A 17,369-nucleotide genomic window follows, 5' to 3' on the forward strand; every position below is an offset into this window, starting at 1 on the left:
TCTGGGACATACTGGTGTGGAGTGGACAGACCTGTTCCAGATACATATCAAAGGGTGAACGTTGCTGTAAAGGATGGTAATTACATGATACTGTGACTTCAGAATCAGAATGATTTTTATTGCCACAATATGCAAATTACATACGAGGAATTTGTCTTAGTCACTTTGAATGCCTCATATTCACCCCAATGGTGAACCACTGATCATTATACTGGTCCTTCTTCTACACAGCCATTGTGATTGAAACAACAACTGACACTCCTGGAGTTTCTTCCACACGGACAACTCAGAATGTTTCCACGATGACACATCCAGTGTCCCAAATGGACAGGACTACAAATATTTCAAAAGGTAGGAAAGGAAGGTAATCTGCTCTTACATGTGCTACTAAGACAAACATGCTGCCCTCATTTTTAATAGTGTATACTTTATTCAAAGGTCTTTGCAAGCTTCATTTTTCTATTTTCTTTTACTTTTTATATCATGTAGAGTCTGATATGTTTTGAATGTTTGTTGCTGGTATGCCAAAAACAATTTAATCAATGCGTATCTATCTATCTATCTATCTATCTATCTATCTATCTATCTATCTATCTATCTATCTATCTATCTATATATATATATACTGTATATATATATATATATATATATATATATCAAGGTGTATGGTAAATACATGATACTGTCACTTTGATTGCCTCATATTCACCACAATGCTGTGCACTAAACATAATGAGCAACTAAAATGATCTTTATACTGGTCCTTCTTCTACGCAGCTATTGATTATACAGCCAGCTCCTTTCCTTTATGTTTCTTTTATTTATCCATGTTATATCCATAATGTCAGGGCAGCATACCATTTGTTTTGTACTTGATAATAATTGACTTTTCCAAGTCTGAGCTGATAGCTAACCAGAGTTGATTATACTGTATGTAAAAAGTCACACGCATTACCGTACTGTATATTATGAACTCGTCATAAGACATGATTTGACCCCCACTATTCAAGAGATTGTTCATAGGGCTGCAATGTTTATTTTCATTATCAATTAATCTGTCAATTAATTCCTCAACTAACCAATTAGTCGTTTGGTCTATAAAATGTCACAAAATGGTTTCCCCAAAGCCTAAGAAGACATCCTCAAATGTCTTTGTCCTGACCAACAGTCCACAACCCAAAGATAGCCTAATCAGTTTGCTGTCATAGAAGACTAAAGAAACCAGAGAATATTCACATTTAAGAAGCTGGAATGAGAGAGAGAAAAAAGTCTAAACCAGGCGAGCCTCCCCAGGGAGGGAAAAAGTGAACAGCGAGCACACTCCAAAAAATATGCAACTTCGGTGCAGGGCACATGTAATGTCAAGTCACAACAGAAAAGCCAGCACACAAAAAAAGTCCTTTTAGAGGTTTTAATACTGTACCTTAGTCTGGGTAGGGCAGCAGCACAGTAACAAACACGTTTCGGCACATAGGCCTTCTTCAGTTTTTCTGTTGTGACTCCCCAGGGAGGCTGAGTGAATGGAAGTGAAAAGTATTAGTTATTAGCCTACATTAGTTCTCAAAAATAGATCTCATAGAATAGCCTAAATGTGTGTGATTTGGTTAGATAGTTCAAAGATACAGTTTTTGGTTTACTGTTTTTCCCACTTTCCCAGAGGCAGAAACTAATACATGCCTTCAGACAGACCATTTCTATGCATTTGGTGTACATGTATGTCAAAAAGCTATGGAGTTATGTGGTTGCAATGGAATCAAAAAACATAATCATGATGGGGGGCTTTGACCATGCTTTGTCTGAGGGGAGGCTCACAGTCTCAGACTTTGAAGAAATAGTTGGTGATTAATTTTCTGTTGATCGACTAATAATTCTAACTGCAAGGCACTGCTAGTGTTGGGGAAGAAAAACAGGGGAACTGGCAGGGAGATAGTGTGCCAGTTTACATGGGTCCTGTTGGGATGTGTGTGTGTGTGTGTGTGTGTGTGTGTGTGTGTGTGTGTGTGTGTGTGTGTGTGTGTGTGTGTGTGTGTGTGCGTGCGTGCGTGCGTGCGTGCGTGCGTGCATGCGTGCGTGTGCGTGCGCGCGCATTCGTGCGTGCATGCATGTGTGTGTGGGGCAGGGGCGTATATGGGTGGGCCTGGCTGGGCCTAGGCCCACCTACTTCTTGTCTAGACCCATCCAATCACGAGACTTTAAAACTTTAAAACCTAAATGGCTGACATCACTGTCTTTCAGAGGCTGTATTGGGCTCATTTTTAGAGAAAGAGTGAGGGTCCTGCTATCATATGAAATTAGAAGACCTAAGACATGCATTGGTGCCAACCCTGTCATGTTAACTTGAAGGGGACTAAATAACGCAAAAAACATGCAATTTTGCATTTTCTTTTTGCATGCAGTATAATTATTTTCCCATCTATTCTATTTGAATATGTTTTGCATACTGGAGTCCCTAAACCGTTTTTGCATAAATTGGGTATGAGTGGAAAACTGAGACTCTTGTTATTAGAAAATACTGTAGGATAGTAGAAATGTGATGATGCTGCCATGCTAATGTAGCATTACTTATGTCAGCATGCATTTTGAGCTGAGCTAAGTGCTGTTAGATCCTCTACCCACAAGGCTTGGTCAGTGTCAAAAGTGGGGTTTTGCTAGGTGTCAAAAGGGCGTAAGTGCAATTACACCCTTTTGACAGCAAACAAAACAAACTTTTTGCAGTACACTATACAATGATTTCCCTGACCCTTTGAGCAAATGGAATGGCCTGCCATGTTACCTGAAGAGCAGCTGGAGCATGTGTCCCAGGACACATGACTTATTGATGTGTCCTGGCTGGGACACATTCAAAGAACTGTAAACCCCTGCAAAACTCTTACTATCAGACCTCGTATTGACCAGTTCACACTCCTAACCTTATAGAATAACATTTGAATATAGGCCTAAGTATTTAATGGGAATATTAGCATATTTATATTCATCTAATATTAACCTAGAATATGAATTGGAATGTGTAATAGTAGAAATTATGTTATCACGCTGCAAACCTAGCATTACTTATGTCAGCATGTACTTTGAGCTGACATAAGTGCTGTTAGGATCCTTCAGTTTACGCACAAGGCTTGGTCAGTGTCAAAAGTAGGGTTTTGCTAGGTGTTAAAATGGCGTACATGCAGTAACACCCTTTAGACAGCAAACAAACCCTACTTTTGCTGTCTTTGCAGTGAGATATACAATGATTTGTACATATACAATTATTTCTTTATCTTACTCCTGCTTATAGCATTCTACATTCTACATAACAAATGACGACATTCTACATAACAAATATTGTATATAATGTAAATAGCAGTTAACCATACCTTTGAGTCCTTGTTTGTTCATTTTAGCTTGTATGAATACCTTTTCTTTTCTTTTCTTTTGAAAGCACATTAAGAGCAACGTATACCGGAGTCAAATTCCTTGTACCCAGTGAGCATTTTCGGTTGAAAAGACGTTTTATGTGATGTGTACGAGACTATTATATTATGTAACAGACTAAAATTATGTTGTGTGTGTGTGTGCATCTAGTCTTTAGGCTGTACGGCTTCAGAGGTTAACTTCATTTAACACCAGAGACTCAGGAGGTACACACCTCGTATACAGTCTGTTACAATAACATAGCGTGCCCAGAGCACCTCGTTCCGCACTTGGTGCAGACCGGTGCAGACTTGCTTTGGTCTAGTCTAGTCAGTCACAGCTAGTAGCCTATAGCTAGCGACTAAGTACTTGCGCATGCACGTTGCTGCAGGAACTGAATTCATTATTTTATAGTATTGCGCTAAACTATTAACCATAGTTGTGTCCTGGAAGCTTTTTGCTGGCACCACATAGCCTATATAGTCCCATATTTATGATATTTCATGTGACATAAAATGCGTTGAAATGTAGTGTTCGTGTAGACCAGATTTCAACTCTCAGTTACACAATAAAATGGACAAATGCCAATTCACACACTATCAATATTGTCTCTATTCCAAACTACAACGAATGTTTTAACAATATGATGAACCAAATTGTGTTTTTTTACACGTTGACATTGTAACCGCATTTTAGCCAGTTGAAAAGAGGGTGAAATTAGGTCTTAGACGTTCAAACCTTATATCACCCAGATTTAAACTAAAAATCAACGTTGAAAAAACGTTTTGTGCTCGCTGGGTATACTTGGCCAATAAAGCTGATTCTGATTCGGATAATGCAAATGACGTCAATAGTGTGGCCCATCCACTTGACGGCACGGTGGCTCAGTGGTAACACTGTTGCCTCACAGCAAGAAGGGCCCGGGTTCGAACCCCGGTCCGTCCCAGGTCCTTTCTGTGTGGAGTTTGCATGTTCTCCCCGTGTCCGTGTGGGTTTTCTCCGGGTGCTCCGGTTTCCTCCCACCATCAAGAAAGACATGTATGTTAGGGTTAATACTCCTGTCAGTGCCCCTGACCAAGGTCCTGGCAAAAAGAACTGGAGTTGGTCCCCGGGCGCTGCACAGTGGCTGCCCACTGCTCCTAGTTCTAGGAAGGTTCCTAGTAGAGGATGGGTCAAATGCAGAGGATGAATTTCCCCAAGGGGATAAATAAAGGATAACTTAACTTAACTTTGATTCAGGCCCACCTGTCATTTCATTTCTGGCTACGCCCCTGGTGTGGGGGCTGTACCCAGGAGGTAGCGTGGGTCGTCCACTAATTGCTTTGGATAAAAGAGGTCGGTGGTTCGATCCCTGGCTCCTTCAGCCTGCATGTCAAAGTGTCCTTGGGCAAGATATACTGAGCACTGAACCCAAAATTGCTCCTGATGGTGTGTCAGCACCCTGCGTGGTAGCTTGTCGTCATTGCTGTGTGAATGAATGGGTGAATGTACCTACTGACTAAAGCACTATGTAAATGCTGCCCATTTTTGCCCATTTGCTATTTGGCCATTTGTGTGCACAGGTGTCTCATGGTATGTGTGTGTGTGTGTGTGTGTGTGTGTGTGTGTGTGTGTGTGTGTGTGTGTGTGTGTGTGTGTGTGTGTGTGTGTGTGTGTGTGTGTGTGTGTGCGTGTGCGTGCGTGCGTGCACGTGTCTCTGGTGTCACACCAGGTGGGTCAGAGTTTCTCCGAGCGTCACTGGATGTGGTTTCTGGACGCTGTACTGTGGCTGCTTTGTGGTTTTGAGTTTGAGAAACAGAATGTAACATTGCCCATCTCTCCCCACAGGCTTACTGTCTCTGCTGATGAGAAGTGTCTCCACATGTGAGAAGGGATACAGATATGTTCGTGGTGCTGCTGTTTGTGTTGGTAATTATCTGACCTCTGATCTTAACTATCGCTCATCACCTCATCCCTTTACCACCACCTTTCTTCTGTAGCCTACACACTAATGCTCAAACATGACAAGACACTCAAACATTCAAAAGAAATTATGTTCCTTTACAGTTCCTTCTGCTGACTGGAGTTTTGAGGGAATGTTAACCTTAAATGACATTACGTATGCTGCTCTTATCCAGTAACTTAACAGAGACTGTCAGGGTTAAATGTCATGTGTAACTTTTAAGTCTAGTGATGGCTTTGATCTATGTGATGTATATCAATATTTGTATTCTTGTTGCTTACTGTATTTGTATGTACATCTACAGATGATAATGAGTGTAAAGACGAACAACCACCATGTGGGAATCACGCACGCTGTATCAACACAGAGGGCAGCTTCTACTGTCGGTGCCTTGATGGGTTCATGACTGTTAAAGGGCTAAAGGACTTCAATGCCTCAGCTGGACAATGCCTAGGTGACCCTGTGTGTGTGTGTGTGTGTGTGTCTGTGTGTGTGTGTGTGTGTGTGTGTGTGTGTGTGTGTGTGCGTGCGTGCGTGCGTGCGTGTGTGTGCACCCGTGCCTGGCTGTCTGTCTGTCTGTGTGGTTAACTTACACATGTGATCTCTCTCTCTCTCTCTGCAACCTCTGGCTGCTTCCTCCTCCCTTATTCCTCTGTCAGAATTCAACGAGTGTGACATCCCAAACATCTGTGGTGAGAGGGCCGACTGTACCAACACGCTTGGGAACTACAGCTGCACCTGCAAGGCTGGGTATAGACCTACAGACCTCAGCAGTAACTGCACAGGTGAGCTGGGTATAGACCTACAGACCTCAGCAGTAACTGCACAGGTGAGCTGGGTATAGACCTACAGACCTCAGCAGTAACTGCACAGGTGAGCTGGGTATAGACCTACAGACCTCAACAGTAACTGCACAGGTGAGCTGGGTATAGACCTACAGACCTCAGCAGTAACTGCACAGGTGAGCTGGGTATAGACCTACAGACCTCAGCAGTAACTGCACAGGTGAGCTGGGTATAGACCTACAGACCTCAGCAGTAACTGCACAGGTGAGCTGGGTATAGACCTACAGACCTCAACAGTAACTGCACAGGTGAGCTGGGTATAGACCTACAGACCTCAGCAGTAACTGCACAGGTGAGCTGGGTATAGACCTACAGACCTCAGCAGTAACTGCACAGGTGAGCTGGGTATAGACCTACAGACCTCAGCAGTAACTGCACAGGTGAGCTGGGTATAGACCTACAGACCTCAGCAGTAACTGCACAGGTGAGCTGGGTATAGACCTACAGACCTCAGCAGTAACTGCACAGGTGAGGCTGGTCTACCTCTGTATGTACTGTAGCTCACTGGTGCATTTAAACACATTTAGCCTACTTCCTTGATTTGACACATTTGCGGGTGGGATATTTAAGCAATATAGCATGAGAGCTAGTGTGTTGTGGCAAATATATCCCGCTGATCAGTTGTTATCCCACGAGGCCGTGTGGGATAACAACTGATCAGCGGGATATATGCCACAACACACGCTGCTCGAGTGCTATATTGCTTTTTTATACAACAGGTAGTTCCGGCCGAGCAATTTGATTGGACAAGAGGGATCCTACGAGTGCCTATATTTCACGATAATGCACTGGCGCTTCACTGTGTGTAGATCACTCCGCTTCACAGCTGCCCTAATCAACAAAACGCTTCACAGCTCTAGAGTAGACAGTAGTAAAGTAGACAGCCTGCAGTTAATTAGGCTGATTAGGCTACATTTTCAGCAAAGCAGAAAGCTGAGGGGACTATTTTTGTTGGCGGAGGAATAAATACAGAAATCATCTATTTTCTCAGCTTTTTGTCATTTTTTTAATCAGCTTTGTTTAATAGAACTGTTGTATAAAAGCAATATCACACTCGAGGTCGTGCATTGTTGTCTAATATTGGCACTGCTGTGATTATCTACGGCACTCGGCCTATGGCCTCGTGCCTGCGACCGAATCACAGCAGTGCCAATATTAGCAGACAATGCACTCCCTCTCGTGTGATATTGCTTAAATAAAATGGTTTCCAAGTATGATAATATAAATATAATAATAATACTATAAGTCCGACTGGCATGGTATTCTGATAGAGTCAGTTGAAACACTACTGTAAGGCGGGACCTCTAGCAAGAACATAGACGTGCGGGTGATTTGATTGGATCGTTCTGGAGACTGAAGTTGACATTGGCCAATCCTGGCGCTTGCTGAGAAGCTGAGAGCTTTCTGGAAACCCCGACAGGCAGCTCAAGCGCAGCGCTGCATTCTCAGCGCTTGCTGAGAAGCTGAGTGCTTTCTGCAAAGCCCGACACCAACTAACGTTACGGGGTTAAATGCGGGGTTAAATGCGGGGTTAACAGCCTTTTTTTTGCAAAGAAGACATTAGCCCGCATCTATTCTTGTACAAAACATAATTTTCTGCGAAGTATTAGTAAAGTTATAAGCGAAGATCGATTCACAAGGATCTGACAGCTGTCTCCGCCATTTGTTTTTTTTGAGGTAACCAAAGGCTTTTAGTAAGAGAGTTGCCATGGCAACCAATAACCCATGGCCATGGGTTATTGGAGTGGGTTATTGGATTTATACAATGGCTGTGAACCAATCAGATTGCTTGATTTGAGAGAGCCGTTTTATAAAATGCATTATAAAACGGCTCTCTCAAATCAAGCAATCTGATTGGTTCACAGCCATTGTATAATTCCAGTAACCGAGTTCAATAACCCATGGCCATGGGTTATTGGTTGCCATGGCAACTCTCTTATTAAAAGGCAGCGCTGCCTCGAGCTCCGTGTTGGGCTTTCCAGAAAGCTCTCAGCTTCTCAGCAAGCGCCAGGATTGGCCAATGTCAACTTCAGTCTCCAGAACGATCCAATCAAATCACCCGCACTGCTGCGGCCTCGTGGGATAACAGCTTATCAGCGGGATATATTCACCACAACACACTTGCTCTCGTGTTATATTGCTTAATTATACAACAGTTAGTTCCGGCCGAGCAATTTGATTGGACAAGAGGGATCCTACCAGTGCTGATATTTCACGATAACAGCACTGGCGCTTCACTGTGTGTAGGGTAGGCTATATCACTCCGCTTCACAGCTGCTCTAATCAACAAAACGCTTCACAGCTGCTCTAATCAACAAAACAAACACCAGCCACGTTACATTGAACGTCATTCACAAAGCGTAACACAGCTACCAACAACGCAAAGATGGATTTATTTCCTAACATAACTAAGTAACATGCCATCACCAGACTCTTATTTCACGGGCTGTACAATAAATGGAAACGTGCTAATGTGTATGATAAAAAAGTAGGCAGCCTGCAGTTAATTAGGCTACATTTTCGGCAACTGGTAGCAGAAAGCTGAGGGGACTATTTTTGTTGGCGGAGGAATAAATAGAGAAATCATATATTTTCGCAGCTTTTTGTAAAATTTTTTAACAGCTTTGTTTCATAAAACTGTTGTATAAAAGCAATATCACACTCAAGGTCGTGCTGTTGTTGGCTAATATCGTCACTGCTGTGATTATCGTCGACCGAATCACAGCCGTTACGATATTAGCCAACAACAGCACTCCCTCTCGTGTGATATTGCTTAAGTGAGGGATCATTCACAAGTCTAAAGCAGAGGTGCAGAAAGGCTGGATTGTTCAAAGATCTGATGTTTATATTGGTTAGAAATGTATATTTAATATTTATGCCTACTATTACAGCATGAGGTCACCATGAAAGATACTCTATTTTCCAGGAAGCCAAAAGTAATGGGAGAACATTGGAGTCTTTAAAGCAATCATCAGCAAATAATGCATTAGACATTCAACAAACAACTTGACCATCACAGAAAAGTTCTTTTTCTTGGAGTAGTTCGAAGGCCAAACTTTCAGTCGTCCTTATAAGTTTCAATCCATCATTACCCGCTGTGCTTTCCTCAGAGTGTAGGCTGGCTACTGTAGACTAGTGTAAGTTTCAGAACAGCTGCTAGAGGAATATCAGTCATTAATTATGGATCTGTCTCTACCTCTCCCTACACAGACATAGACACATGCAAGAACATCATCAACAGTGACACCTGTGGCGGCGAGGCCTACTGCACCAAACTGACTGGGAAAGGCTGCATCTGCCTGGATGGGTATACAGACCTCAGAGGTGACTGCACAGGTGAGGCTGTGCTACCTCTGTTTGTAGTTCACTGGTGCACAACGCATCTGTAAAGACCCCATGAAATGGCATCTGTACTTCCTTGATTTGACACATTTCCTGTTGAAACAGGATGTTGGGGCGAGACGTAATGCAGTGAGGGATCATTCAAAAGTCTAAACCAATGGAAGAGTCCACAATCTTATTTAAATCATGAGCGTAAGAAGGTTCAAATCAACTTTAATGATACGATAAACAAGATTAAGGATTGGCGTATGACCCCATGATGAGGCTCGGTGAGAGGAGGGCGTCAACATAGGATAGAAAATGAAAAAAAATGCCCCCGATGTGTAAGGACCTTAAGACTTGGTAGAGGGGCAGGATTGTTCAAAGATCTCATGGGTATGGTTAGAAATGTACATTTCGAGTACTTACGTAAGTGTGTGTGTGTGTGTGTGTGTGTGTGTGTGTGTGTGTGTGTGTTTGTGTGTGTGTGTGTCTGTGTGGTTAACTTACACATGTGATCTCTCTCTCTCTCTCTGCAACCTCTGGCTACTGTCTCTTCCCTTATTCCTCTGTCAGACTTCAACGAGTGCAAAGACATCCCAAACATCTGTGGTGAGAGGGCCGACTGTACCAACACGCTTGGGAACTACAGCTGCACCTGCAAGGCTGGGTATAGACCTACAGACCTCAGCAGTAACTGCACAGGTGAGCTGGGTATAGACCTACAGACCTCAGCAGTAACTGCACAGGTGAGCTGGGTATAGACCTACAGACCTCAGCAGTAACTGCACAGGTGAGCTGGGTATAGACCTACAGACCTCAGCAGTAACTGCACAGGTGAGCTGGGTATAGACCTACAGACCTCAGCAGTAACTGCACAGGTGAGGCTGTGCTACCTCTGTATGTACTGTAACTCACTGGTGCATTTAATCTGTAAAGACCCCGTGAAATAACATATTTAGCCGACTTCCTTGATTTGACACATTTGCGGGTGGGATAATGCAGTGAGGGATCATTCATAAGTCTAAAGCAGAGGTGCAGAAAGGCTGGATTGTTCAAAGATCTGATGTTTATATTGGTTAGAAATGTATATTTAATATTAATGCCTACTATTACAGCATGAGGTCACCATGAAATATACTCTATTTTCCAGGAAGCAAAAGTAATGGGAGAACATTGGAGTCTTTAAAGCAATCATCAGCAAATAATGCAGTAGACATTCAACAAACAACTTGACCATCACAGAAAAGTCCTTTTTCTTGGAGGCCAAACTTTCAGTCGTCCTTAAAAGTTTCAATCCATCATTACCCGCTGTGCTTTCCTCAGAGTGTAGGCTGGCTACTGTACGTTTCAGAACAGCTGTTTCAGAACAGCTGCTAGAGGAATATCAGTCATTAATTATGGATCTGTCTCTACCTCTCCCTACACAGACATAGACACATGCAAGAACATCAGCAACAGCGACACCTGTGGTGCCGAGGCCTACTGCACCAAACTGACTGGGAAAGGCTGCATCTGCCTGGATGGGTATACAGACCTCAGAGGTGACTGCACAGGTGAGGCTGTGCTACCTCTGTTTGTAGTTCACTGGTGCACAACGCATCTGTAAAGACCCCATGAAATGGCATCTGTACTTCCTTGATTTGACACATTTCCTGTTGAAACAGGATGTTGGGGCGAGACGTAAGTGAGGGATCATTCAAAAGTCGAAACCAATGGAAGACTCCACAATCTTATTTCAATCATGAGCGTAAGAAGGTTCAAATCAACTTTAATGATACAATAAGGATTGGCCTATGACCCCATGATGATGCTCGGTGAGAGGAGGGTGTCAACATAGGATAGAAAATGGAAAAAAATGCTCCCGATGTGTAAGGACCTTAAGACTTGGTAGAGGGGCAGGATTGTTCAAAGATCTCATGGGTGTGGTTGGAAATGTACATTTCGAGTACTTACGTAAGTGCTCTTGTGTGTGTGTGTGTGTGTGTGTGTGTGTGTGTGTGTGTGTGTGTGTGTGTGTGTGTGCCTGCCTCCCTTCCTGTGTGTTTATGGTGTGTCTGTGTGGTTAACATACACATGACTGATGATGTCTCTCTCTTGTGCAACCTCTTGCTACGCTCTTCCCTTATTCCTCTGACAGACATCATCGAGTGCTGGAACACGAGCGAGCAACAGTGACATTCTGGGGCACCGCAAAGGCGTTGGAAGCACGGTGCGGTGGGCGGCGCTGCAGCACCCCCTGGTGGCAAGAGATGTAAAAAAAAAAAAAAAAAAAAAAAAAAAAACATTTTTTTTTTTTTTTTTTTTTTTTTACAGTGCACCTGAACGCAACATGCAAAATACCCGCTGAATAAGTGTCCAAATGTTCATGTAATTCTGGCCAATACTCCACTTCTGTTATAACATTTCAGTCTGGAAGATATAATCTTTATGACTACCTTAAAAGGCTAAATGAATAGCTTAGAAAATGAATAGCACCGGGGGCCCATGGTACTATTAATCCGGCCATGGATATATCGGAGGAATAGCAGGTAGGCTATCACTGTCCCTGAGTCCTGAGGGTAAATTGAGTAATGCTGCAGAGAAGAGGAGAAGACACTGAATAATGACATCACAACAGTATAATCCTAATGTTAATTTAAAATTTAATATTCCTCTAAATATGGCTAAAAGTCCAAAAAGGGTGGGAGAGAGAATGAAGATTCCAACACAGCAGTGGGAGCAAGTGGTGACATGGAGGTGAGTGAGAAAAGGTGACTGAATAATGACACAACAGTCTAATCTTAATATTAATATTCCTCTAATCTGGCGACAAAGTGGCCAAATTTTTTGTCAGCCGTCCCCCCCAATGTTGAATCGGTGGCAGCACCCCCTACCTAAAAGTACTTCCAACGCCCCTGCCGAGGCCTACTGTATTTTATTCATATACATGTATCGTGCAGCATGAGGTCACCATGAAAGATACTCTATTTTGCAGGAAGCAAAAGTAACAGGAGCTCATTTCATGGGGTCTTTAAAGCTATCATCAGTAGACAAATCATGTGAACATCAAAAACACTTTTCTCAGAGTGGTTCGAAGGCCAAAGTTTCAGTCATCATTAGAAGTTTCAATCCATCATTCCTCGCTCTGCTTTCCTCAGAGTCCAGTAGAGTACGTTTCAGAACAGCCATTAATTATGGGTCTGTCTCTCCCTCTCCCTCTATATCAGACATAGATGAATGCAAGGAAGCTCAAGCGAAAAATGAAAACATTTGTGGAATGAACGGGAATTGTGAAAACCTTGATGGGAGCTACTCGTGCAATTGTCCATCTGGATACACTACTTCCCAGCGAGCATTTTTCGGTTGAAAAGACTTTTAAAAAACGTTTAGGATCAACGTTGAAAAAACGTGCAAGGAAGGTTTGAAAGTGAAAGTTTTTTCACCCACTATTTGCAGACGTTTATTGAACGTTCAGATTTAGACCATATTTCACCAGGATCTTAAATTAAAAATTCAGCAGCACACACAGGATTTGAACCCCGTTTTCCCACGTGCGCTCTACGGCCTGAGCTATAGATTTTCATATACTATACAGAGAGCCGGGCACATATATACTCTATCTCGCACACAATGTAGACTACACAATTGTCAATGATCGGGAGGACAAGTTATTTTATGTGATGTGTACGAGACTATTATGTAACAGACTAAAATTATGTTGTGTGTGTGTGTGTGCATCTATAGTCTGTATAGTCTATAAAAAGTATATAAAAAAGTATATAAAGTCTATAAAGAGTCCAAGTTAAGTCCCTGTGTGTGTGGGCTGATCTGCTCCGGATGATGCGATATCTCTTGCCGGAGGGCAGGAGGGTGAACAGACTGTTGAAGGGGTGGGTGGGGTCTTTGGCAATGTTCAGGGCTTTGGATATGCAGCGTTTGTGTGCTGTCTCCTGGATGGTTGGGAGAGAGGTCCCAATGATTCTCTCCGCCGACCTCACCACCCTCTGCAGAGACTTCAGGTCCATGGCGTTGCTGTTTCCATACCAGAGGGAAACGCAGTTTCGCAGTTTAAACAAACATTACACAGAGATCTAATGCAACTTCAGCACCACAGACAGGGAAGGCTCCATACCACCAAAGACAAAGTTCAAAAACTGTAGCAAGAAGTCACTTCAAGTGAGATGATGTGACAGTGGGAGCTGCAGAAGGTGAAAGCAGCAGCACATTGAGACAATGGGCTGAACCTGGAGTTTAGTCCAGACCAGCCCACCACCATCAGCCGGACACCAGCCATCCTGGTTGATTATTTCACAACACAATCGGTCAGCTCCATGGCTCAGACTAAACTGTGCCCGGCTTGCCCATTGGGTGGGTCTTTAAGCACTGTGATTGGCTCGAAGGTCCGAACACTGTCAGCCGGCAAATTCGTGTAAAAACTAACCAACTCAGTTGTTCAAGCCACCAAATGTTTACTGCTGTGTAATTTATTTTTTCAGACCGTCATCAGATAGCACGGCCAACTGAATATATTGCAATGCATAGGCTATCCGTTATTATGGTTGTTATGCATAACAAACCGCACGTCAGTTTCAAAGTGAAAACCTTTCAAGAAGCATAAACTCATTGTGACGTTCTTCACTCTTTTAAGTTGTGAAACCGATCTCTCACCCTTAGTCTACAGTTAGTGACAGGGTGAGAGATCTCTCATCCACAGTTAACAGGCAGGCCAAGAAAAGCCTGACTGTGGTGAACATGTCAGACTTGGGGAAGTCGTTTTCAGCCTAGCTTTTCTTAGCAGTTCCTCTGGTGAACATGTTTTCTCTCATCACACAAAATGCTTGAACTGGATACATTCAAATGTGATGGAGGGGGGTGGGGGGGGGCACCTACACACCAAACACCATTCTTTCTCATTATGCATAATATTCGTTTAGTATTGAAGATTAATTTCGGCTACGGAGTAGGCCTAATATATAAAGAAAATATGACAAAGCTTATAAAGAATTGAATTTGAATGACTGGTGACCCCCCAACAATGCAAATTGGCTGGTGCCCCCGGGCACTCGCCCGATCCGATATATGGATAAACCTGGCCCAGAGTCGGGGGGGCCCTATCTTGGTACAGTCTGCTGTCCAGGTGAGTTTTGCACCCCCGCCCGGCAGCAGCTAAACGCATCCCCACCTCACTGGAGTATATTGTAATAATGATTGTACAACAATAATAATAATAATGTAATGATATACAGAAACATAACTGTTTAAAAATGATATAATTGTTTAGGTAGAGGTGACCTCCCTGTTTTTAAAGGGCCCATATTTTGCTAATATAATGTAATATTATTTTATTGTTGGCCTCCAGTAGAGTAACTTATTGCATCATTCATAGTTGAAAAAACTCAGTTTATCTTGTACTGGCTCTCACTACCCCCTTCAGTTCAGCCTCTGTATGAAACGCTCTGTTTAGGTCCTGTCCTTGAACCCCCACCCTCCGGAAAATACTCAAGGAGGGCAGCGCGAGGAGTTTTTGTGTTTGGCCGCGGCACGTGATGCCCTGCTCGGCCAGCCGCCGAAGGAAATGTCCCGGCACAGCCGGGGCCTAGCGGAGCTGTAGATAGCTAGGGGGATGTTGATATATCAATTGATAGCCTTGCTTGTTACGCCCAAGTCACGTTTGTTATCGATGGTCAAATTCGTTTTGACAATCCCTTGCTCGTTTATATAATTGTTTTACAGCTCCCCGCCCTGCCCGGGAGCTTCACACTCAAGCCACAACACAACAGCTAATGGCCACAACACAACAGCTAATGTAGCTAGTTAGCTAACTTCCCAAATGTTTGTGACTATAGTGTGCCTCTCCTAGCAAAGGCTACACGGACCAAACCAAAATGAGGACTTGGAGAAGTCAGCAAGTTGGACTAACGTTACAAGTTCTGAAAATGTGTGCCTTCGTCATTCATCGGTTGTTCATGTCTATGAAAGGCAGCTGTGCTGCTAGGCTAATAGCAAGTGCTAACGTTACCCAGCCGGTGGTAAGTAACGTTAGCGCTTCCTAGTTGCTAGGTACAACCAATGCTGGAATGAGACACATATTTTCAGCACTTACCACTTCAGTCCTACATCCTGGCTCACTTCCAAGTCGTCTCCTTGTTTTGTGTGAAAGTGAAAGGCAGATACGGCCGAGACGAGTGGAAATTAGCAGCGCTACTGTCGGTCGGCAGTGTACTGGAGAAATGTCAACACAGGGAAGGGTGGGGGCTAGAGGGCATGCGCGCGCTGCGCGCCGGTGGCGGCAACGCTTTATTGCCAGGGTAACAAGTCCTACCTGACGTCACCAAAATTATGGTTCTCGCACAAAATCGCCATAAATCCATGTCATCTCGTCTACGAGAGTTCATAGGCGCGAGGGGGGGTTCATGGGGGTAACATTAAAACACTTTCACATGTTTATTTGAAGCTTAGCCCATGTTTAATATGACCATCCAAGATTGTAACAACATATATATGATACAAAATTAAGAAATGCATAATATGGCCCCTTTAAGTTAAAACAGACCCAAAATATGGTTGGATGCAATTACTCGCGGGGAAGCATAAGTCGTCACAACAACGGGCGCAAACGCAGATTGGGCGTGTCAACTCATTTATGCATGGCGCAGATGGGATTTGGGCGGCGTTAACCACCAAAGTTATTCACAGGTGTGGCCTGGCAATGCCTGGGCGTTACATCAATTAAACCAGATTCTCGTCTTGCAGTCCCTGTAATACAGTTTGCGTGAGGCATGCTGTAATTCTCGCCATGCGTAATTTGGATAGGTGTAAGCCTATTGACTGTATATATTATCCCTCTCTCATAACGACACCATCACTATACCTCTGTGTTTTGATGCAGTTTGGGTTATTTTGTTGACTGGGGTGGGACAATACAAATGTGTTTGCAGCGGGTAAACGGCGCAAACAAGGCCATGTTTCAATGAGGCAGCGCTCTCCTAAACAGCTGCCAGGTTCTGCAGCGAAAGTTCAACTATAATGAACTTTGACCCAAATATGCTGACATCTTCGAGGTGCGTCCAATGGCATTCTGGAATTTACAAGAGCTAGGTTGTGTTGATAGGAGAGGGGGGAGTGTCGTCGTGGTAACAGCGACCTCCGTAATTACATGTAGGCTAACTAGGAGGGAAGTAACGTTGCTTTAGAATACAACGCGTGCCCCTGTAGTTACCCTGTATAATAGGCACCCGATAGTTACGGAATAACTACAGTATAGGTTCTCCTAAATTGAAATTACATTTAAATTATTATTTCTCACAGGTCATACGTACCCTGTAACAACAGAATACTGTAGGTAAAAAATAGCTATGGTATTATAACAGAATAGGTACCCGGTAGTTACAAAAATAGGTACGTATAAGTTCTTTATAAGTCCCCATTTATTACCCCCTCATTCCATAAATTCAGATGTTGTTACCCTACTTACCTTGTAAATTCAGATTTTGTTACCCTACTTACCCTGTAAATTCAGATTTTGTTACCCTACTTACCCTGTAAGTTCAGATTTTGTTACCCTGTACTTACCCTGTAAATTCAGATTTTGTTACCCTACTTACCATGTAAATTCAGATTTTGTTACCCTACTTACCCTGTAAATTCAGATTTTGTTACCCTACTTACCCTGTAAATTCAGATTTTGTTACCCTACTTACCCTGTAAGTTCAGATTTTGTTACCCTGTACTTACCCTGTAAGTAATCTAAAGCATTTCCAAAAGTTGCATAGTGTACCTTTAATCTTTTAATTAAACATGCCTTTTTCTCTTAGAAAATTTCTGCCAAGCAAAAGAAATCAACGGATTCAACTTCCCACTCACCCCTATCGGCTTGTTTGGATATG

The sequence above is a fragment of the Poromitra crassiceps genome (genome assembly GCF_964638095.1).
Source record: "Poromitra crassiceps genome assembly, chromosome: 19".
NCBI classification, from domain to species: domain Eukaryota; kingdom Metazoa; phylum Chordata; class Actinopteri; order Beryciformes; family Melamphaidae; genus Poromitra; species Poromitra crassiceps.